At 44.3% G+C, this 23207-nt stretch overlaps 1 protein-coding gene across 1 annotated transcript in view; it reads right to left on the reverse strand.

Moving 5' to 3' along the window:
- Positions 1 to 12907, reverse strand: part of LOC115162023 (speckle-type POZ protein) — a 47442-nt gene extending 34535 nt beyond the window's left edge. The window contains exon 1 of the mRNA XM_029712942.1: positions 12812 to 12907. The gene's annotated coding sequence lies outside the window, so the exon portion shown is untranslated. The remainder of the gene's footprint in view (positions 1 to 12811) is intronic.
- Positions 12908 to 23207: the final 10300 nt, after the last annotated feature.

Genomic DNA, 23207 nt, shown 5'->3' on the forward strand with positions numbered 1-23207 from the left:
ATGTTCTGAATTGTATCGCTGCTCCTCAATGTCTTAATTGAAATTATAGATTGCCTCTTATCCGCTCGTCGTAGCTTTACGCCATAGTTTGTACATCTCAATTGTCAGTAGAATCCACATTTGTTTAAGCAAGTCAGCCATATTAGCTATGGTTTTTAAAGTAAGTAAATGATGGTGAATGAACTGTTTCGCTGCCAGACAAGGTTCTACTGATAGCCAGGTGTAGCTAAGGATTCACTCTATGGTGCTGAAAAGACAGCTCTGCTGTTGTGCCAGCTACAGTTGAAGCTGGAAGTTTACATACAATTAGGTTGGAGTCATTAAAACTTGTTTTTCAACCACTCCACAAATTTCTTGTTAAGATACTATAGTATTGGCAAGTTTGTTAGGACATCTACTTTGTGCATGACAAGTCATTTTTCCAACAATTGTTAACTGACAGATTATTTCACTGTATCACAATTCCAGTGGGTCAGAAGTTTACATACACTAAGTTGACTGTGCCTTTAAACAGCTTGGGAAATTCCAGAAAATTATGTCATTGCTTTAGAAGCTTCTGATAGGCTAATAGACATCATTTGAGTCAATTAGAGGTGTACCTGTGGATGGATTTCAAGGCCTACCTTCAAACTCAGTGCCTCTTTGCTTGACATCATGGGAAAATCAAAAGAAATCAGCCAAGACCTCAGAAAAGAATTGTAGACCTCCACAAGTCTGGTTCATCCTTGGGAGCAATTTCCAAATGCCTGAAGGTGCCACATTCATCTCTACAAAGGCAAGTACGCAAGTATAAACACCATGGGACCACGCAGGCGTCATACCGCCCCGGAAGGAGACGCGTTCTGTCCCCTAGAGATAAACGTACTTTGGTGCGAAAAGTGCAAATCAATCTCAGAACAACAGCAAAGGACCTTGTGAAGATGCTGGAGGAAACAGGTACAAAAGTATCTATATCCACAGTAAAACGAGTCCTATATCGACATAACCTGAAAGGCCGCTCAGCAAGGAAGAAGCCACTGCTCCAAACCCGCCATAAAAAAGTCAGACTATGGAGGAAAAAGGGGGAGGCTTGCAAGCCGAAGAACACCATCCCAACCGTGAAGCACGGGGGTGGCAGCATCATGTTGTGGGGGTGCTTTGCTGCAGGAGGGACTGGTGCACTTCACAAAATAGATGGCATCATGAGGGAGGAAAAGTATGTGGATATATTGAAGCAACATTTCAAGACATCAGTCAGGAAGTTAAAGCTTGGTCGCAAATGGGTCTTACAAATGGACAATGACCCCAAGCATACTTCCAAAGTTGTGGCAAAATGGCTTAACCTGTCTGGGCTAGGGGGCAGTATTTTCACGGCCGGATAAAAAAACGTACCCGATTTAAACTGGTTACTACTCTTTCCCAGAAAGAATATGCATATTATTAGTATATTTGGATAGAAAACACTTTGAAGTTTCTAAAACTGTTTGAATGGTGTCTGTGAGTATAACAGAACTCATATGGCAGGCAAAAACCTGAGAAAATTCCATGCAGGAAGTGGCCCGTTTGCGAATTTGTAGTTCTCCCTTTGCTTCTCTATCGAAACGACAGTGCCCGTGCGGTTATGTAGCACTTTCTAAGGCTTCCATTGGCTCTCTAAAGCATTCAGAAAGTGGATTGACGCGTCTCCTGTCTCCGGGCAGAGTACAGGAGCACAGTTTGTCAGTGGACTGCCTGGTGGCTAAGAGATAGGAAATGCGCATTCACGAGACCTCGCCATTTTTTCTCTTCCTTTTTGAATGAATACGGCATTGTCCGGTTGGAATATTATTGCTATTTTACGAGAAAAATACCATAAAAATGTATTTTAAACAGCGTTTGACATGCTTCTAAGTACGGTAAAGGAACATTTTGAATTTTGTCTCTTTGGATAGCGACCTGAACGCACAAACAAAACGGGGGTATTTGCACATAACTATGGATTATTTGAAACAAAAACCACATTTGTTGTGGAAGTAGCAGTCCTGGGAGTGCATTCTAACAAAGAACAGCAAAGGTAATCCAATTTTTCTAATAGTAATTCTGAGTTTAGGTTGCCCCGAACTTGGCGGGTGTCAAATTAGCTAGCTGTGATGGCTGAGCTATGTACTCAGAATATTGCAAAATATTATGTATTTTGTCAACGTTTATCATGAGTAATTTAGTAAATTCACCGGAAGTTTTCGGTGGGAATACAATTTCTGAACATCACACGCCAATGTAAAAAGCAGTTTTTTGATATAAATATGAACTTGATTGAACAAAACATGCATGTATTGTATAACATAATGTCCTAGGAGTGTCATCTGATTAAGATCAAAGGTTAGTGCTGCATTTAGCTGTGTTTTGGGTTTTTGTGACATATATGCTTGCTTGAAAAATGGCTGTGTGGTTATTTGTGTCTATGTACTCTAACATAATCTAATGTTTTGCTTTCGCTGTAAAGCCTTTTTGAAATCCGACAATGTGGTTAGATTAATGAGAGTCTTATCTTTCAAATGGTGTAAAATAGTCGTATGTTTGAAATATTGAAATTATTGCATTTTTGAGGTATTTGTATTTCGCGCCACGCGATTCCACTGGCTGTTGAATAGAGTGGGACGCTAACGTCCCACCTAGCCCATAGACGTTAAGGACAACAAAGTCAAGGTATTGGAGTGGCCATCACAAAGCCCTGACCTCAATCCTATAGAAAATGTGAACAGAAATGAAAAAGCTTGTGCGAGCAAGGAGGCCTACAAACCTGACTCAGTTACACCAGCTCTGTCAGGAGGAATGGGCCAAAATTCACCCAACTTATTGTGGGAAGCTTGTGGAAGGCTATCCGAAATGTTTGACCCAAGTTAAAGAATTTAATAGCAATGCTACCAAATACTAATTGAGTGTATGTAAACTTCTGACCCACTGGGAATGTGATGAAAGAAATAAATCACTCTCAACAATTATTCTGACATTTCACATTCTTAAAATAAAGTGGTGATCCTAACTGACCTAAAACAGGGAATTTTTAACGAGGATTAAATGTCAGGAATTGTGAAAAACTGAGTTTAAATGTAATTTGGCTAAGGTGTATGTAAACGTCCGACTTCAACTGTACATGTAGACCCTAACAGTTTGTTGGCACAGTTTGTCACTGTTATAGTGCAATTAGTCAGACTGTTCTCTCTGCTACCGCACGGCAAGCGGTACCGGAGCGCCAAGTCTCCATCCAAAAGGGTCCTTAATAACTTCTACCCCCAAGTCATAAGAATGCTGAACAATTAATCAAAATGCCCACCGCCTTTGTTTTTACACTGCTGCTACTACTCTCTGTTTATTATCTATGTATAGTCACTTTACCCCTACCTCCTTGTACAAATTACCTTGGCTAACCTGTACATTGACTCGGTACCTCCTGTATATAGCCTCGCTATTTTGTGTTACTTTTTAATTTATTTAGTAAATATTTGCTATACTATTGTCTTAAAACTGCATTGTTGGTTAAGGGCTTGTAAAGTAAGCATTTCACCTGCTGTATTTGGCGCATGCGACACATTTTATTTGATTCATTTAGTGTTGTATTGTGTAGTGGCTTTGCTGGTATGCATCTAAAACTATTTTTGGAGTTTGCCCCATCAAGATGTACATGTTACAATCGCCATTGGCCGCCACGCCCCAAACAAATATGAAACATGAAAAAAATATTTCTGCCGAGGTGCACTTTGAAAATGCTAGAACAATCCACATTTTATTTTCATCTGCAATCAAAACGAGTAACGAATAGACAACCCCATAGTAGAATATTTATCTAGTCGGCTTGTTGTTGTGCAATCTATGCAAGATAAATATTCCTCTTAAGGTGCATTCATGTTGTGAATGCCACAGGGAGGGAAACATGCATTCTGGACAAGCATTCAATGCTTGGGTCAAGGGTCAATTGTAGTGTTACTTGAGGTAAAACACCCTAATCATATTTTTTTTAGTTAATCGAGATGAGACATGACATTTTTAGTTGTACAAGAGTAGTGGAAACCAGGGAATGTGTAGGGGGGGACAAAGTGGTTTCAGTGAAAAGTACAGGCAGGATGGCATTTATCCCAATTTAACCTAAGTCAGGCCTACATTACATTCACTGTGTTTATGCAAGTTTTTGGGAACATTAAATGAATCAATATAATGCTACTTAGTTAAAAGAACACATGTGGCGTCTAGCTAATGATTAGCTCAACAGGCTAACTGCAGATAGGCTGAAGCATTGGGATGCCCATTTATAGCCACTATGGTGCTATCAGTTGAATTTGTAAGTCGCTCTGGATAAGAGCGTCTGCTAAATGACGTTAATGTAAGTGTACAGGTGATAACGTGTATTGCTAATAACATACCTGATAATATGGACCACGCATAGTAGAACTGGGCCACATGGACAAAAATCCATGTCGAGATAAATTGATGTGACAACGATAAAGAAAACTATAAGTTTATAACATTAATGCGCACCAGTTTTTGTATTATCCTTTATACTACTACTGCACTGAACAAAACTATGAAACACAACATGCAACAATTATGAACATTTTACTTAGTTACAGTTCATAAGGAAATCAGTCAATTGAAATAACTTCATGGCCCTAATCTATGAATTTCACATGACTGGTAATACAGATATGCATCGGTTGGTCACAGATACCTTAAAAAAAAAAAAGGTAGGGTCGTGGATCAGAAAACCAATCAGTATCTGGTGTAACCACTATTTGCCTCATGAAGCGCGACACATCTCCTTCGCATAGAGTTGATCAGGTGATTGTGGCCTACGGAATGTTTTGCCACTCCTCTTCAATGGCTGTGCGAAGTTGCTGGATATTTGCAAGAACTGGAACACTGCCGTACACGTCAATCCAGAGTATCCCAAACATGCTCACTGGGTGACAGACCATGGAAGAATTGGGACATTTTCAGCTTCCAGGGGCTGTGTACAGATCCTTGCGACATGTGCATTATCATGCTGAAACATGAGATGATGACGGCAGATGAATTGCACGACAATGGGCCTCGGGATCTCATCACAGTATCTCTAAATTCAAAATTGCCGTTGATAAAATTAAATTGTGTTCGTTGTCCATAGCTTATGCCTGCCCCATACCATAACCCCACCATGGGGCACTATGTTCACAACGTTGACATCATGCAAACCGCTCGCCCCCACAACGCCATATAGTCACTCCCGTCTGCCCGGTACAGTTGAAACTGGGATTTATCCGCGAAGAGCATACTTCTCGAGTGTGCCAGTGGTCATCGAAGGTGAGCATTTGCCTACTGAAGAAGTCGGTTACGACACAGAACTGCAGTCAGGTCAAGACCCTGGTGAGGACGAAGAGCACGCAGATGAGCTTCCCTGAGAGGGTTTCTGACAGTTGCAGTGCAGAAATTCTTTGGTTGTGCAAACCCACAGTTTCATTGGCTGTCTGGTCTCACATGATCCCACAGGTGAAAAAGCCAGATATATTGGTCTTAGGCTGGTGTGGTTACACGTGGTCTGCGGTTGTGAGGCCGGTTGGACATACTGCAGAATTCTATAAAACAACATTTGAAGTGGCCTATGGTAGAGAAATGAACATTAAAATGATCTGGCAAAAGCTCTGGTAGACATTCCTGCAGTCACCATGCCAATTGCACACTCCCTCAACACTGGAGACATCTGTGGCATGGTGTTGTGTGACAAAACTGCACATTTTAGAGTGGCCTTTTATTGTCCCCAGCACAAGAAGCACCTGTGTGATGATCATGCTGTTTATTCAGCTTCTTGATATGCCACACTTTTCTGGTGGATGGATTATCTTGGCAAAGGAGAAATGGTCACTAACAAATGTGCACAGAATGAGAAGCTTTATGTGTCTACAGAACATTTCTGGGATCTTTTATTTCAGCTCATGAAACATGGGACACTTTACAGGTTGTGTTTATATTTTTGTTCAGTATAGTTTGGTGGTTGTAGCCATCAATTTTCCTGCCATAAGTGATCGGTATGGTTGGTGTCGATAATTTTTCGGTTTATCGTCCCAGCTCTAATGCATAGGTGTTAAGCATGGTTCATTATATTAAAATAATTTTACCAAACCTATGTTATTGGGCTCATTTCTGGAGGTGGAAATTCTATTTTAGATAGCGCAGTGTTACGCTGACACTAAGTCACAGACAAAACCTTAAAACAATAATTAGGAAATTCGACACCAGGAAGGCCAGGAAATAGTTTTGGTATCTCAGATTGTTCTGGCAATTTTCACATATAAACTTAATAAGGAGGTAGGGTGTTTGATATGCTTTTTATATTTAACACAAACCATTTTTGTTAGACCCTTTTTAAACCTATACATGCCTCCTACATTAAACGTACATGATACAGACATCTTGGTGTCATTATACTTCTAATAGTGTGCTCTAAAATATGTTTAGATTACGAAATACATTTTACTTTCATGTATTCAATAGTCAAAATATTCATATGAATCTCAAAAAGAACCCTTGAGTTAAATTTGTTTAAATATATTGTTTTAAAACATACTCTACAAGTAGGCTACATAAAACTTCCAAGGTGGGTGCTCTGATGCTTTTGAAGTTAAGATCAGTTTTATGAGCACCACCAACACAGTGAATGGGAGAATGTATTCGAAGGAAACTTCCTCTGCTGGTGATTTGCTGAACGTGATTGATTAATGACCTATAATGTCAATTTCTATAATGGGTCAAATCTTCAAAAGTAGCAGAGCAACCCACTGGAAATTTGAGGTATTTGAAGTAGAGGTCGACCGATTATGATTTTTCAACGCCGATACCGATTATTGGAGGACCAATAACAACAGATACCGATTATTTGAGGACCAAAAAAAAGACGCTACCGATTAAAAATCGGCCGATTTGTTTGTGTGTGTGTGTGTGTGTGTGTGTGTGTGTGTGTGTGTGTGTGTGTGTGTGTGTGTATATATATATATATATATATATATGACAATTACAACAATACCGAATGAACAATGGACACGTATTTTAACTATAATACATATATAAAATCAATTTAGTCTGAAATAAATAATGAAACATGTTCAATTTGGTTTAAATAATGCAAAAACACAGTGTTGGAGAAGTAAAAGTGCAATATGTTCCATGTAAAAAAGCTGACGTTTAAGTTCCTTGCTCAGAACATGAGAACGTATGAAAGCTGGTGGTTCCTTACATGAGTCTTCAATATTCCCAGTTAAGAGGTTTTAGGTTGTAGTTATTATAGGACCATTTCTCTCTATACCATTTGTATTTCATATACCTTTGACTATTGGATGTTCTTATAGGCACTATAGTATTGCCAGCCTAATCTCGGGAGTTGATAGGCTTGAAGTCATAAACAGTGCTGTGCTTCAAGCGTTGCTAAGAGCTACTGTTTGAATGAATGCTTATGAGCCTGCTGCTGCCTACCACTGCTCAGTCAGACTGCTCTATCAAATCATATACTTAATTATAATAAACACACAGAAATACGAGCCTTAGGTCATTAATATGGTCAAATCCGGAAACTATCATTTCGAAAACAACGTTCATTCTTTCAGTGAAATACGGAACCGTTCCGTATTTTATCGTACGGGTGGCAACCCTAAGTCTAAATATTACAGTTACATTGCACAACCTTCAGTGTTATGTAATAATTATGTACAATTCTGTCAAATTAATTACGGTCTTTGTTAGGAAGAAATGGTCTTCACACAGTTCGCAACGAGCCAGGCGGCCCAAACTGCTGCATATACACTGACTCTGCTTGCACTGAACGCAAAAGTGACACAATTTCCCTAGTTAACATTGCCTGCTAACATGAATTTCTTTTAACTAAATATATAATAAAAAAAAATTGTGTATTGATTTTAAGAAGGCATTGATGTTTATGATTAGGTACATTATTGCAACGATTGTGCTTTTTTAGCGAATGGTCTTTTGTTAAATCATCACTGGTTTGGCGAAGTTGAAGTAGGCTGTGATTCGATGGTAAATCAACAGGCAGCGCATTGATTATACGCAACGAAGAACAAGCTAGTTAACCTAGTAATATCGTCAACCATGTGTAGATCACTAGTGATTATGTGAAGATTGATTGCTTTTATAAGATAAGTTTAATGCTAGCTAGCAACTTACCTTGGCTCCTTGCAGCGACAAGGTCCTTTTGATGCTGCACACGCGTAACAGGTGGTCAGCCTGCCACGCAGTCTCCTTGTGGATTGCAATGTAATCGTCGTCCAAAAAGGCCGATTACCGATTGTTATGAAAGCTTGATATCGGCCCTAATTAAATCGGCCATGCTGATTAATCGGTCGACCTCTAGTTTGAAGAGTATATTACTCCAAACAATATCTCTAAAAACAAGCTAAATCAAAAAGTGTACTTTTGAGATATTCATTACGTTAAATAAATCAATGTGAACATTTTTATTTCAGAATCTAGACATACTCCCTATTTTGGAGCACACTATAAGGAGTATAATGACACTAAAATGTTGTTTGTATCATGTGCTTTTATCAGATCATAGGGTCTTACATGAGGCATTCACAGGTTTAATAGGGGCATAAAATGGCCACTTTCCACATGTGGAATTGCCCAATTGGTACAGGGACCAGAAATCGAAAAAACAGTCCACATTGGACCTCTATGGGAGCGATTTTATATTCTGCCCTTGCTCGTAGGACTTCTCCTTTCCTAAAAATTCAATCTCAGAAAACATTTGAACTGTTGATTTTTTTTAACTGCGATCATCTGGACTCTCATCCCTGACTTTGCGCAATTGTACTTCCTCACACAAATCCCATCACCTTTACCAAGAAAAGGAGGTTATGGGAAGGTGGAAGGGAAATTAGTGCATACAGTACATTCAGAAGGTATTCAGACCCCTTGACCTTTCCCACATTTTGTTATGTTACAGCCTTATTCTAAAATGTATTATTTAGTTTTTTTCCCCCCCTCTTCAATATACACACACAATACCTCATAATGACAAAGCAAACACAGGTTTAGAAATTTTTGCAAAATTGGAAAACCTGTAAAAATACATTTACATAAGGATTCAGACCCTTTACGTAGTACTTTGTTGAAGCGCCTTTGGTAGCGATTACAGCCTTGTGACTTCTTGGGTATGACGCTACAATCTTGCTACATCTGTATTTGGGGAGTTTCTCCCATTCTTCTCTGCAGATCCTCTCAAGCTCTGCCAGGTTGGATGGGGAGCGTCGCTGCACAGCCATTTTCAGGTCTCTCCAGAGATGTTTGATCGGGTTCAAGTCCGGGCTCTGGCTGGGCCACTCAAGGACATTCAGAGACTGCTGCGTCTACCTAGTCTCCCAGTCCCTGAAAAATATCCCACAGCATGATGCTGCTGCAACTACGCTTCACCGTAGGGATGGTGCCAGGTTTCCTCCAAATGTGACACTTGGCATTCAAGCCAAAGACTTCACTCTTGGTTCATCAGACCAGAGAATCTTGTTTATCATGGTCTGAGAGTCCTTTAGGTGCCTTTTGTCAAATTCCAAGCGGGCTGCCATGTGCCTTTCACTGAGGAGTGGCTTCCGTCTTGCCACTCTACCATAAAGGCTGGATTGGTGGAGTGGATTGGTGGTTCTCCCATCTCCACAGAGGAACTCTGTAACTCTGTCAGAGTGACCATCGGGTTCTTGTACAACTTCCTGACCAAGGCATTTCTCCCCCTATTGCGCAGTTTGGCCGAGTGGCCAGCTCTAAGAAGAGTCTTGGTGGTTCCAAACTTCTTCCATTGAAGAATGATGGAGGTCACTGTGTTCTTGGAGACATTCAATGCTACAGAAATGTTTTGGTACCCTTCCCCGGATCTGTGCCTCGACATGATCCTGTCTCGGAGCTCTACAGACAATTCCTTCGATCTCATTGCTTGGTTTTTGCTCTGACATGCATGGCCAACTGTGGGACCTTATGTAGACAGGTGTGTGCCTTTCCAAATCATGTCCAATCAATTGAATTAACTACAGGTGGACTCCAATCAAGTTGTAGAAACAGCTCAAGGATGATCAATGGAAACAGGATGCACCTGAGCTAAATTTTGAGTCTCATAGCAAAAAGTCTGAATACTTATGTAAATAAGATTTTTATTTTATTTTATACATTTGCAAAAATGTCTAAAAATCTGTTTTCACTTTGTCATTATAGGGTATTGTTTATAGATTGATGAGAAAAAAAAGATGTAATCAATTTTAGAATAAGGCTGTAATGTAACAAAATGTCAAAAAAGTCAAGGGGTCTGAATACTTTCCGAATGCACTGTTTCTAATGTCTCCAGTCACCTTCTATTTGATGCTATTACTAACAGTGCAGCTGCACCAAGAGGCAACACAGAAATCCATTTGAATTCATTGGATTTAAACAAAACTTTCCATACATGTTTTCCCATGGAGGAAGTAGTCAGAAAGTGATGTTTTGGACCCGAATACCAAAACATTCAGGAGATATAGGTTTCTTAGAAAGAATTGACAATTTACATTAAAGCATCTAAAAATGTGTAAACGGCAATTTTTTCCTGAGGTTTTTGTGTTGTGCCTGCCATCGGTTTAAACACAGCATGCTTTTGAATACAGGGTGTGTCTCATTTCAATCATATGTCCATTCTATGAATTCTATTTCTATCCATTCAGACCACTGCAATTTAGCTGGAACACCATTGAAATTTAAGTTGCTGAAATTGTACTTCTAATTACTACTACAAAGATGGCCGCTGGACCATACACCGTTGAATGTCAACTTAAATGGACATGTCAATTTTATTATCTATATTTTTCAATGTTTGCAATTGTTTTCCTATGGAAGACAGAGTATAATTTAATACAGATATTCCCAATCAAGCCAACATGATCTGATGTGTGGACCTCCAACCATCTTTGTGGTACCATTTGAAAGTTGACGTTTAAACTGTATTCCCATTTTAGTAAATATATCAGCCAAAACATGACCCCCTCCCTGTATTGAAGAGCATGTATCTCAACCGATGGCAGGCACAACCCAAAACCCTCAGACAATGTAAAATAGGGTGCAAGCTACAACATATGTGAATATGAAGAGAAAATAGTTTTCGTGTAATATAATTTATGTTTAAGGTAATGTTTAAGTTATTATGAAATAGGTTGACAATCTTGTTTGTAATCTTTTAAAATGATACCAATCACAATCATTTAAGACATGGATGTCTCATGGTATGGTGGGGTATGCACAATACACTGAGTGTAGAAAACATTAGGAACACCTTCCTAATATTGAGTTGCACCCCCTTTTGCACTCAGAACAGCCTCAATTCAATGGGGCATGGACTCTACAAGGTGTCAAGTGTTCCACAGGGATGCTGGCCCATGCTGACTCCAAATGTTTCCCACAGTGGTTTCAAGTTGGCTGGATGTTCTTTGGGTGGTGGGCCATTCTTGATACACACAAGAAACTGTTGCATGTTCCAGTGCACCTGGCACCATACCCCTTTCAAAGGCATGTACATCTTTTGTCTTGCCCATTCACCCTCTGAATGGCACACATACACAATCAAGGCTTGAAAATCCTTCTTTAACCCATCTCCTCCCCTTCATCTACACTAATTGCTTTCAGCTTTCACCTGGTCAATCTGTCGTGGAAAGAGCAGGTGTCACAAATGCTTTGTATACTCACTGTGGCCGCCATCATTATCTCTTTATCTAAATGTTTTGGCATTTGGAGCTACCGGCCTAATTTGTCCCTTCATTTGGGGACAGTGTTTAGGTCATATTGAGCTGTATAAACTGTCTGGTCTAGGAAGTTAGAGAAGAAAATGTGTTATTGGGGAATATGGGTCCAAAATATGAGTTAATTTCTAAATGTCATATTATCAAGATGAAACATTCCATGTCAATCTACTGCACTAACTAAGCCGCTACTATTGTTCTTGTGAGGTGCAATGCAGTACCTAACTGCACAATGGATGCAGGCTGGTACTACCTAACGTTAGCTAGTTGAAAGTGAATACATTTCCTTCTTCTCAGCTATACTGTCTATTGTGTTAAATCACCATCTTCAACTTGCCAATTTCAAACAGGCAGAATGGCATGTGCATTAGCCAACATGAAATGATAACTGTAGGAAAAGTTTATGGCAGATGTTCGTCCACAACACAAGTCGGGGGGCTGTCTGGCTAATCAATCAACCCAAAGTACGGTTAGCACTTAGCTAGCTACCTATTAGGTACATGGCCATCTAACGAACGACCTAACGTTAGGCTCATAGCTAGCTAATAATACTTGAACACCAAACCAACGCTTTGGATGGGTGGGTGGCTAGCTAACTAGCTAGCTAACGTTACGGATGACTAACAGTTGGCTAACACAAACTTGAGGCGCAAGTTAGCTAACGTTAGCTAATTTGGAGCTAGCCATATTTGTCGATACGTCAACTGTTAAAAATAAAGTACCTTGCTGGCGAACTACAACATGGTGAAATCAGTTTTCATGCATTTAAAGCTCTCATGCGATGTTAAGGTCATGCATGTATAACTTGGCTAACAAATAGCTGCGGTACAGTGAATTAGCCCATTTTAAACCCCTACAGTTTGCTAGCCAGTAAGTTGGTGCTAACTAGCGGCAGTAGCTAACTTCAAATTCCCATACTAACGTAGCTACTGATTGCAACTCATTGTTTATTTTGGGAAATGGCAACATTGTTTTTAATTTCATAAAGACAAAGATATTAATTCATATTTCCATTAAATCTTTGTAACATTCTGTCTTGTTAGCTACATTTTCTGTAAACTCACCTTTTAACTGGCTGTATTTGCGCAGATCTTATGTTATTAACGTTAGCTGCTGCAACATCGACAAGATTCCATCATTTGATTTCAGCCAAAGCTATTTGCATGCACAGCGCTATCTACTGTTTTGGAGTGGAAGTCCGAGGACTTTGCAACCAGGCCCTAATGTCCTTGTTTAGGACCAAGAAAATAGTACACGTTTACAGTGTTGATTGATTGAAACACCAAGTTGCACTCAGAAAATTAGCTGAAAATGAATCAACCTTTCACGTTTTGGTATACACTGACATTTGGGGGTCAGTGTTTTAATTTAATTGGACCAATTTATCTTAATTCAATCTGCAGACTTGGTGGGCTTTTCCCTCACTTTAATTACAATGCCCCAAGATTAAAGCACTAAGAGAGGCTGATATGGGTGTATTTAATTTGCACATGGATTAGAATTAACTAAGCCTCAGGAGACTGAAAAGATTTTGCACGGGCCATATGATCCTCAAAAAGTTATACAGCTGCACCATCAAGAGCATCTTGACTGGCCGCATCACTGCTTGGTGCAGACGGTCCAGTACATCACTGTGGCCAAGCTCCCCTCCATCCAGGACCTCTATATTAGGCGCAAAAGGAAGGCCCAAAAAATTGACAATGACTTCAGGCACCCAAGCTGTAGACTGTTCACTCTGTTACCGTCCAGCAAGCGGTACCAGAGCATCTGCTCTCGGACCAACAGGCTCCGAGACAGCTTCTACTCCCAAGCCATAAGACTGCTAAATAGTTAATTAAATATGAACACATACTTTCATAATCATCATATGCTGCTGCTACTCTATTCTTTATTTTACTCTTATTATTATCTATCCTGATGACTAGTCACTTTACTCTGCAAATAAAATTGTATTTGATTTAAGCTGCATCTATGCTGATGGACTCCTGAGTGACACAGCGGTCTAAGGCCGGAAAGCAACTCTTGCCCTAATTTCTATGACTTTGTGAACTAGGGATTGGACATTAGCGAGTCATATACTCGGAAGCGGTGGGTGGTGTGTGCGCATCCGAAGCCTCACTAGAAGACCGCTCCGGCACCCTCTCCTTCGACGGCGTTGTTTTGGTTTGGCCTCTGGAATCAGTTCAAATGCCCTGGGAGGTGCAGACAAAGGATCCGCTTTGGGAAAGTCATATTCCTGGTAGTAGTGCTGGTCGTGCTGGTAAGTTGACGTTTCTCTGATATCCAATAGTTCTTCCCGGCTGTATGTACTAACACTTAAGGATTTCTGGGCTCACAATGTAAGAAATACTACATTAAAAAAATAAAAAATAAAAAAATAAAATACTTCACAGTTTCCTAAGGGCTTCAAGCGAAGCTGCCATCTCTATCGGTGCCATCTTGAAGAAGACCTTTGTTTGTTTGGTGATTTTACCCTAGGTTCACACTGTAGGTCATTTGAAATGAAGCTTAACCAGCTTCAAAGACATATTGCATGATGTGAACAGCATATTCAGTCAGAAAATCACGATAGTTAAGATTAGTCATAGACTGAAATACATGACATGCCCTTTGTAGACAGACTGCAAGAGGGGACAGGGAAATGGCGTCATCAAATTGATTTAGTAAGAAAATGCGTAACATAAAAGCAAAAATGGAGAGGATTGCCACCAAGGAGCTAGGGTTCCAGTTTAGAAGCAGGTTTGAACTGCTCCTACAGTCTTGCTTCGGTACTGCAGTTCTGACACCCGGACAAAAAATACAATTTCCATAGGCCACATAGAGATGTCAGATTAGAAAATTCCTAATAAGACTCTTTAGTCATCACCTTTGTGCACAAAACATCCATTGAATTTTTCAAAATAATAGTTTCTGAGGCTGATTTTCCCCCCATCACTCACAGACAAACATATTAATATTATATATTCATCCAATGTCTGCATTGTTTTTGGATAACTTTGTTGCTGTTTGCGGTACTCACTGAGTGCTAGTGCGCATGTGATGTTGGTCCGGATGCAGCCCATTCCAGTCATTACTATGAGCCCATCCTCCCCACATAAGGTGCCACCGACCAACTGTGGTGAGTACATTACCTTGAAAACAACGGTGGTGTAATGATTATCTTTAGGAGAAGTAGAGGAGTCAGGCGCAGGACACAGGGATCAATGTAAACAAACGTGTTTACTTGAAAAATCAATAAATCTTCTCCTAGCAAAATACATATTGCGGAGAAACACCTCCGACCACACAAAACAGGAAACAATCACCGACAAGACAAACAGGAAATGCATAGGTTTAAATAATGAACATAATTAGAGAAAATCAAAAACAGGTGTACACAATAAAGACAAAACCAAACGAACAGTGAAACATCGATCGGTGGGAACTAGTAAGCCGGTGACGTCGACCGCCGAACGCCGCCCGAACAAGGAGAGGGGCCGACTTCGGCGAGAGTCGTGACAGTACCTCCCCCCCGACGCGCGGCTCCAGCAGCGCGCCGACACCGGCCTCGGGGACGACCCGGAGGACGGGGAGCAGGGCGATCCGGACGGAAGCGGTGAAAATCCTGGATTAATGATGGGTCCAGGATGTCCTCCGCCGGTACCCAGCTTCGCTCCTCCGGGCCGTACCCCTCCCACTCCACAAGGTACTGAATGCCCCTTGCCCAACGTCTAGAGTCCATAAGGGCTCGTACTGTATACGCCGGGGCCCCCTCGATGTCCAGAGGGGGCGGAGGAACCTCCCGCACCTATGACTGCTGGAGCGGACCAGCCACCACCGGCCTGAGGAGAGACACATGGAACGAGGGGTAAATATGATAATCAGGGGGAAGTTGTGACCTATAACAAACCTTGTTCAATCTCCTCAGGACTTTAAATGGCCCCACAAACCGCGGACCCAGCTTCCGGCAGGGCAGGTGAAGGGGCAGGTTTTGGGTCGAGAGCCAGACATTTACATTACATTACATTTAAGTCATTTAGCAGACGCTCTTATCCAGAGCGACTTACAAATTGGTGCATTCACCTTATGATATCCAGTGGAACAACCACTTTACAATAGTGCATCTAAATCTTTTAGGGGGGGGGGGGTTAGAAGGATTACTTTATCCTATCCCAGGTATTCCTTAAAGAGGTGGGGTTTCAGGTGTCTCCGGAAGGTGGTGATTGACTCCGCTGTCCTGGCGTCGTGAGGGAGCTTGTTCCACCATTGGGGTGCCAGAGCAGCGAACAGTTTGGACTGGGCTGAGCGGGAACCGTGCTTCCTCAGAGGTAGGGGGGCCAGCAGGCCAGAGGTGGATGAACGCAGTGCCCTTGTTTGGGTGTAGGGCCTGATCAGAGCCTGAAGGTATGGAGGTGCCGTTCCCCTCACAGCTCCGTAGGCAAGCACCATGGTCTTGTAGCGGATGCGAGCTTCAACTGGAAGCCAGTGGAGAGAGCGGAGGAGCGGGGTGACGTGAGAGAACTTGGGAAGGTTGAACACCAGACGGGCTGCGGCGTTCTGGATGAGTTGTAGGGGTTTAATGGCACAGGCAGGGAGCCCAGCCAACAGCGAGTTGCAGTAATCCAGACGGGAGATGACAAGTGCCTGGATTAGGACCTGCGTCGCTTCCTGTGTGAGGCAGGGTCGTACTCTGCGAATGTTGTAGAGCATGAACCTACAGGATCGGGTCACCGCCTTGATGTTAGTGGAGAACAACAGGGTGTTGTCCAGGATCACGCCAAGGTTCTTAGCACTCTGGGAGGAGGACACAAGGGAGTTGTCAACCGTGATGGCGAGATCATGGAACGGGCAGTCCTTCCCCGGGAGGAAGAGCAGCTCCGTCTTGCCGAGGTTCAGCTTGAGGTGGTGATCCGTCATCCACACTGATATGTCTGCCAGACATGCAGAGATGCGACTCGCCGCCTGGTTATCAGAAGGGGGAAAGGAGAAGATTAATTGTGTGTCGTCTGCATAGCAATGATAGGAGAGACCATGTGAGGATATGACAGAGCCAAGTGACTTGGTGTATAGCGAGAATAGGAGAGGGCCTAGAACAGAGCCCTGGGGGACACCAGTGGTGAGAGCGCGTGGTGCGGAGACAGATTCTCGCTACGCCACCTGGTAGGAGCGACCTGTCAGGTAGGACGCAATCCAAGCGTGGGCCGCGCCGGAGATGCCCAACTCGGAGAGGGTGGAGAGGAGGATCTGATGGTTCACAGTATCAAAGGCAGCAGATAGGTCTAGAAGGATGAGAGCAGAGGAGAGAGAGTTAGCTTTAGCAGTGCGGAGAGCCTCCGTGACACAGAGAAGAGCAGTCTCAGTTGAATGCCCAGTCTTGAAACCTGACTGATTAGGATCAAGAAGGTCATTCTGAGAGAGATAGCAGGAGAGCTGGCCAAGGACGGCACGTTCAAGAGTTTTGGAGAGAAAAGAAAGAAGGGATACTGGTCTGTAGTTGTTGACATGGGAGGGATCGAGTGTAGGTTTTTTCAGAAGGGGTGCAACTCTCGCTCTCTTGAAGACGGAAGGGACGTAGCCAGCGGTCAAGGATGAGTTGATGAGCGAGGTGAGGTAGGGGAGAAGGTCTCCGGAAATGGTCTGGAGAAGAGAGGAGGGGATAGGGTCAAGTGGGCAGGTTGTTGGGCGGCCGGCCGTCACAAGACGCGAGATTTCATCTGGAGAGAGAGGGGAGAAAGAGGTCAAAGGACAGGGTAGGGCAGTGTGAGCAGGACCAGCGGTGTCGTTTGACTTAGCAAACGAGGATCGGATATCGTCAACATTCTTTTCAAAATGGTTGACGAAGTCATCCGCAGAGAGGGAGGAGGGGGGGGAGGGGGGAGGAGGATTCAGGAGGGAGGAGAAGGTAGCAAAGAGCTTCCTAGGGTTAGAGGCAGATGCTTGGAATTTAGAGTGGTAGAAAGTGGCTTTAGCAGCAGAGACAGAAGAGGAGAATGTAAAGAGGAGGGAGTGAAAGGATGCCAGGTCCGCAGGGAGGCGAGTTTTCCTCCATCAGACCCGATCCCCCGGTGCATAAACCGGGGCCTCACTGCGGTGGCTGTCGGCACTCGCCTTTTGCCGCCTGATGGCTCGTTGCAGACGTACATGGGCAGCGTTCCACGTCTCCTCCGAGTGCCGAAACCATTCATCCACCGCAGGAGCCTCGATCTGGCTCTGATGCCATGGTGCCAGGACCGGCTGATACCCTAGCACACACTGAAAAGGGGTAAGGTTAGTGGAAGAGTGGCGCAGGAAATTTTGGGCCATTTCTGCCCAGGGGATAAATGATGCCCACTCTCCCGGCCGGTCCTGGCAATAGGACCGCAGAAACCTACCCACCTCTTGGTTGACTCTTTCCACCTGCCCGTTACTTTCGGGGTGGAACCCTGAGGTAAGACTGACCGAGACCCCCAGGCGTTCCATAAACGCCCTCCAGACTCTAGACGTAAATTGGGGACCCCGATCAGACACTATATCCTCAGACACCCCGTAGTGCCGGAATACATGGGTAAACAGGGCCTCCGCAGTCTGTAGAGCCGTAGGGAGACCGGGCAAAGGAAGGAGACGGCAGGACTTAGAAAACCGATCCACAACGACCAGGATCGTAGTGTTACCCCGTGACGGGGGAAGATCCGTCATGAAATCCACCGATAGGTGTGACCACGGTCGTTGCGGAAGGGGAAGGGGTTGTAATTTCCCTCTGGGCAGATGTCTAGGTGCCTTGCACTGTGCGCATACCGAACAGGAGGACACATAAACCCTCACGTCCTTGGCTAACGTGGGCCACCAGTACTTCCCCGTAAGGCAGCGCACAGTCCGACCGATACCAGGATGACCAGAGGAGGGTGATGTGTGGGCCCAACAGATCAAACGATCGCGAACATCAAACGGCACGTACACGCGCCCAACGGGACACTGGGAGGGAGTGGGTTCAGCACGTGACGCCCGTTCGATGTCCGCGTCCACCTCCCATACCACCGGTGCTACCAGGCATGAAGCTGGGATTATGGGAGTGGGCTCTGTGGACCGCTCCTCTGTATCATACAGCCGGGACAGTGCGTCTGCCTTGACGTTCTGGGAACCTGGCTTGTAAGAAAGAGTGAAAATAAAGCGTGTGAAAAACATGGCCCACCTAGCCTGGCGAGGGTTCAGTCTCCTCGCTGCCCGAATGTACTCCAGATTTCGGTGGTCAGTCCAAATGAGGAAAGGGTGTCTAGCCCCCTCGAGCCAATGTCTCCACGCTTTCAGAGCCCCGACAACAGCTAACAACTCCCTATCCCCCACATCATAGTTACGCTCCGCCGGGCTGAGCTTCTTTGAAAAGAAAGCACAGGGGCGGAGTTTTGGTGGTTTACCCGAGCGCTGAGATAGCACAACCCCTATTCCAGCCTCGGATGCGTCCACCTCAACTATGAACGCTAAGGAGGGATCAGGAAGCGCTAGCACTGGAGCCGTGGTAAACAGAGCCTTCAGGTTACCAAAAGCTCTGTCCGCCTCAGCCGACCACCGCAATCGCACCGGTCCCCCCTTCAGTAAGGAGGTAATGGGAGCCGCCACCTGGCCAAAACCCCGGATAAACCTCCGGTAGTAGTTGGCAAACCCTAAAAACCGCTGCACCTCCTTTACCGTGGTTGGAGTCGGCCAATTACGCACGGCTGAAATGCGGTCAGTTTCCATCTCCACCCCTGACGCGGACAAATGGTACCCAAGGAAGGAGACGGACTGTTGGAAGAACAGACATTTCTCCGCCTTGACGTAAAGGTCATGCTCCAACAGTCGACCAAGCACCATTCGTACAAGAGACACATGCTCAGCGCGGGTAGTGGAGTATATTAGAATATCATCTATATACACCACTACACCACGCCCGTTTAGGTCTCTGAAGATCTCATCCACAAATGATTGGAAGACTGATGGAGCATTCATTAACCCATACGGCATGAGGAGGTACTCATAGTGCCCAGAAGTAGTGCTAAATGCCGTCTTCCACTCATCCCCTCCCTTGATACGCACCAGGTTGTACGCGCTCCTGAGGTCCAATTTTGTGAAGAAGCGCGCCCCGAGCAATGACTCTGTCATACTGGCAATCAGAGGCAGCGGGTAACTGTATTTAACAGTGATCTGTTTCAAACCTCGATAGTCAATGCACGGGCGTAAACCACCATCCTTTTTCTTCACAAAAAAGAAACTCGAGGAGACAGGTGAAATGGAGGGCCAAATGTATCCCTGTCCCAGAGATTCAGCGACATATGTTTCCATAGCCGCCGTCTCCTCCTGTGACAGAGGATACACGTGACTCCTGGGAAGTGCAGCGCCCTCCAGGAGATTATCGCACAATCCCCCGGTCGATGGGGTGGTAATTGAGTCATTGCCAAATCGGCATATTCGGGAGGAATGTGCATGGTGGAAACCTGGTTTGGACTTTCCACCATAGTGGCACCTAAGGAAACACCTAAACACCTCCCCGAACACTGACTGGACCATCCCTTGACAACCCTCTGTTGCCACGAAATAATGGGATCATGAGAAGCCAACCAGGGAAGACCCAACACAACGGGAAACGCAGGAGCGTCAATCAGAAAGAGACTAATTCTCTCCTCATGACTCCCCTGCGCCACCATAGCAATGGGAGCTGTGACCTCCCTAATAAGCCCCGACCCCAACGGACGACTATCTAGGGCATGTATAGGGAAGGGAACATCAACAGGAACAATAGGAATCCCTAATCTATGGGCTAAGGACCGATCAATAAAGTTCCCAGCTGCGCCTGAATCTACTAGCGCCTTATGCTGGGAATGCGGGGAAAACCCCGGAAATCCTATAGATATCCACATGTGAGCAACAGGGGGGTCTGGGTGAGTCGTGTGCCTACTCACCTGAGATGCACCACCAGTGTTCCGCCTACCACCTCGACTCCCTGGAAAACCTCCCCAGCACCGACCAGCAGTGTGCCCTCTGCGGTCACCTCTAGTGCCTGGAATGGTCTCCCCTCTGGTCTCCCTAGTACCAGCCCCTCCCAACTCCATAGGAGTTGGATCTAAGGGATTGGGGGATGGAACCAACGGATCCCGATCTGGACGTCCGCGGGAGGCCAGCAGATTATCCAGCTGGATCGATAAGTCCACCAGCTGGTCCAGGTGGATGGTGGTGTCCCTGCAGGCTAGCTCCCTACGAACGTCCTCTCGCAAACTACACCTGTAGTGATCGATCAGGGCCCGTTCATTCCATCCCGCACCAGCCGCCAGAGTCCTAAATTCCAGTGCAAACTCCTGAGCGCTCCTCATCTCCTGTCTTAAATGTAACAAGCGCTCTCCCGCCGCTCTCCCTTCTGGTGGATGATCAAATACTGCCCGAAAGCGGCGGGAGAAGTCCTCATAGTCCTCCAGAGTCGGGCCTTCCTCTTCCCAGATGGCGGTGGCCCACTCCAGGGCTTTACCAGTCAGACAGGAGATGAGAGCGCTCACTCTCTCGCCTCCCGAGGGTGCCGGCTGGACAGCCGCCAGGTAGAGCTCCAGCTGGAGTAGGAACCCCTGGCACCCGGCAGCTGTTCCATCATACGCTCCTGGGAGCGAGAGCCGAATCCCACTGGATACAGACGGAGGATGGGTAGAAATGTGTTTATCAGGAGGTGCAACTGGTGGTGGTGCGACTGGTGGTGGTGTGGCTGGGTTGACGGGACATCCTTTTCTCTCCACTCTCTCCATGGTCTGCAGCACGCAATCCATGGCAGTCATGAGAATCTGGATCATGCTCGCTTGCTGCTGAACGCGCTCCTCTATATGAATAGGAGGGCTGGCTGCTCCTGCTGACTCCATCGCTGGTCGGTGATTCTGTAATGATTATCTTTAGGAGAAGTAGAGGAGTCAGGCGCAAGACACAGGGATCAATGTAAACAAACGTGTTTACTTGAAAAATCAATAAATCTTCTCCTAGCAAAATACATATTGCGGAGAAACACCTCCGACCACACAAAACAGGAAACAATCACCGACAAGACAAACAGGAAATGCATAGGTTTAAATAATGAACATAATTAGGGAAAATCAAAAACAGGTGTACACAATAAAGACAAAACCAAACGAACAGTGAAACATCGATCGGTGGCAACTAGTAAGCCGGTGACGTCGACTGCCGAACGCCGCCCGAACAAGGAGAGGGGCCGACTTCGGCGGGAGTCGTGACAGGTGGGACATCTTGCATTCTCCAGTTCTTTATACCTCGGTGATTGCCATAGATGAAGGGGGAAACCCAGATGGATCACATGGTGTCAAAACCTGAAGCTTCAGATTCTGTTAACAGCAGTGTTGGCCTATACGCCTACAGGAGGATACTGTTGAGGATGGATGGTTTATTGGCCAGTAATGTGGAGTGAATGCAACGTTGATCCTCTGTATTTTCAAGTATTATGCTGGCTTTGGTGGGCTGCCCTCTCTTGGCAGGTTTGTTGTGGTGCCATATTCTTTCATTTTTTAAAATAATGGATTTAATGGTGCTCTGTGGGATGTTCATAGTTTCTGATATTTTTTTATAACCCAACCCTGATCTGTACTTATCCACAACTATGTCCATGACCTGTTTGGAGAGTACCTTGGTCTTCATAGTGCCGCTTGCTTGGTGGTGCCCCTTGCTTAGTGGTGTTGCAGACTCATGGGCCTTTCAGAACAGGTGTATATATACTGAGATCATGTGACAGATCATGTGACACTTAGATTTCACACAGTTGGACTTTATTTAACTAATTATGTGACTTCTGAAGGTAATTGGTTGCACCAGATCTTATTTAGGGGCTTCATAGCAATACATATGCACACACCAATTTTCCGTTTTTAATCTTTTTGAATTTTTGGAAACAAGTTGTTTTTTTCATTTTACTTCACCAATTTGGACTATTTTCTGTATGTCCATTACATGAAATCCAAATAAAAATCAATTTAAATTACAGGTTGTAATGCAACAAAAAAGGAAAAACGCCAAGGGCAGTGAATACTACTACAAGGCACTGTAGATTTTTTTCCTCATCAATCTACACACAATATCACATAATGACAAAGTAAAAAACGTTTTCTCTTTTTTTTGCCAATTTATAACTGATAATATTACATTTACATAAGTATTCAGACCCTTTACTCAGTACTTTGTTGAAGCACCTTTGACAGCGATTACGACCTCGAGTCTTCTTGGGTATGACGCTCCAAAGCTTGGCACACCTGTATTTGGGGAGTTTCTCCCATTCTTCTCTGCAGATTCTCTCTAGCTCTGTCTTGTTGGATGGGGAGCATTGCTGCACAGTTACTTTTAAGTCCCTCCAGAGATGTTAGATTGGGTTCAAGGCTCTGGCTTGGCCACTCAAGGACATTCAGAGACTTGTCCCGAAGCCACTCCTGCGTTGTCTTGGCTGTGTGCTTAGGGTCGTTGTCCAGTTGGAAAGTGAACCTTTGCCCCAGT

This window comes from Salmo trutta, chromosome 2 (assembly GCF_901001165.1).
Source record: "Salmo trutta chromosome 2, fSalTru1.1, whole genome shotgun sequence".
NCBI lineage: Eukaryota > Metazoa > Chordata > Actinopteri > Salmoniformes > Salmonidae > Salmo > Salmo trutta.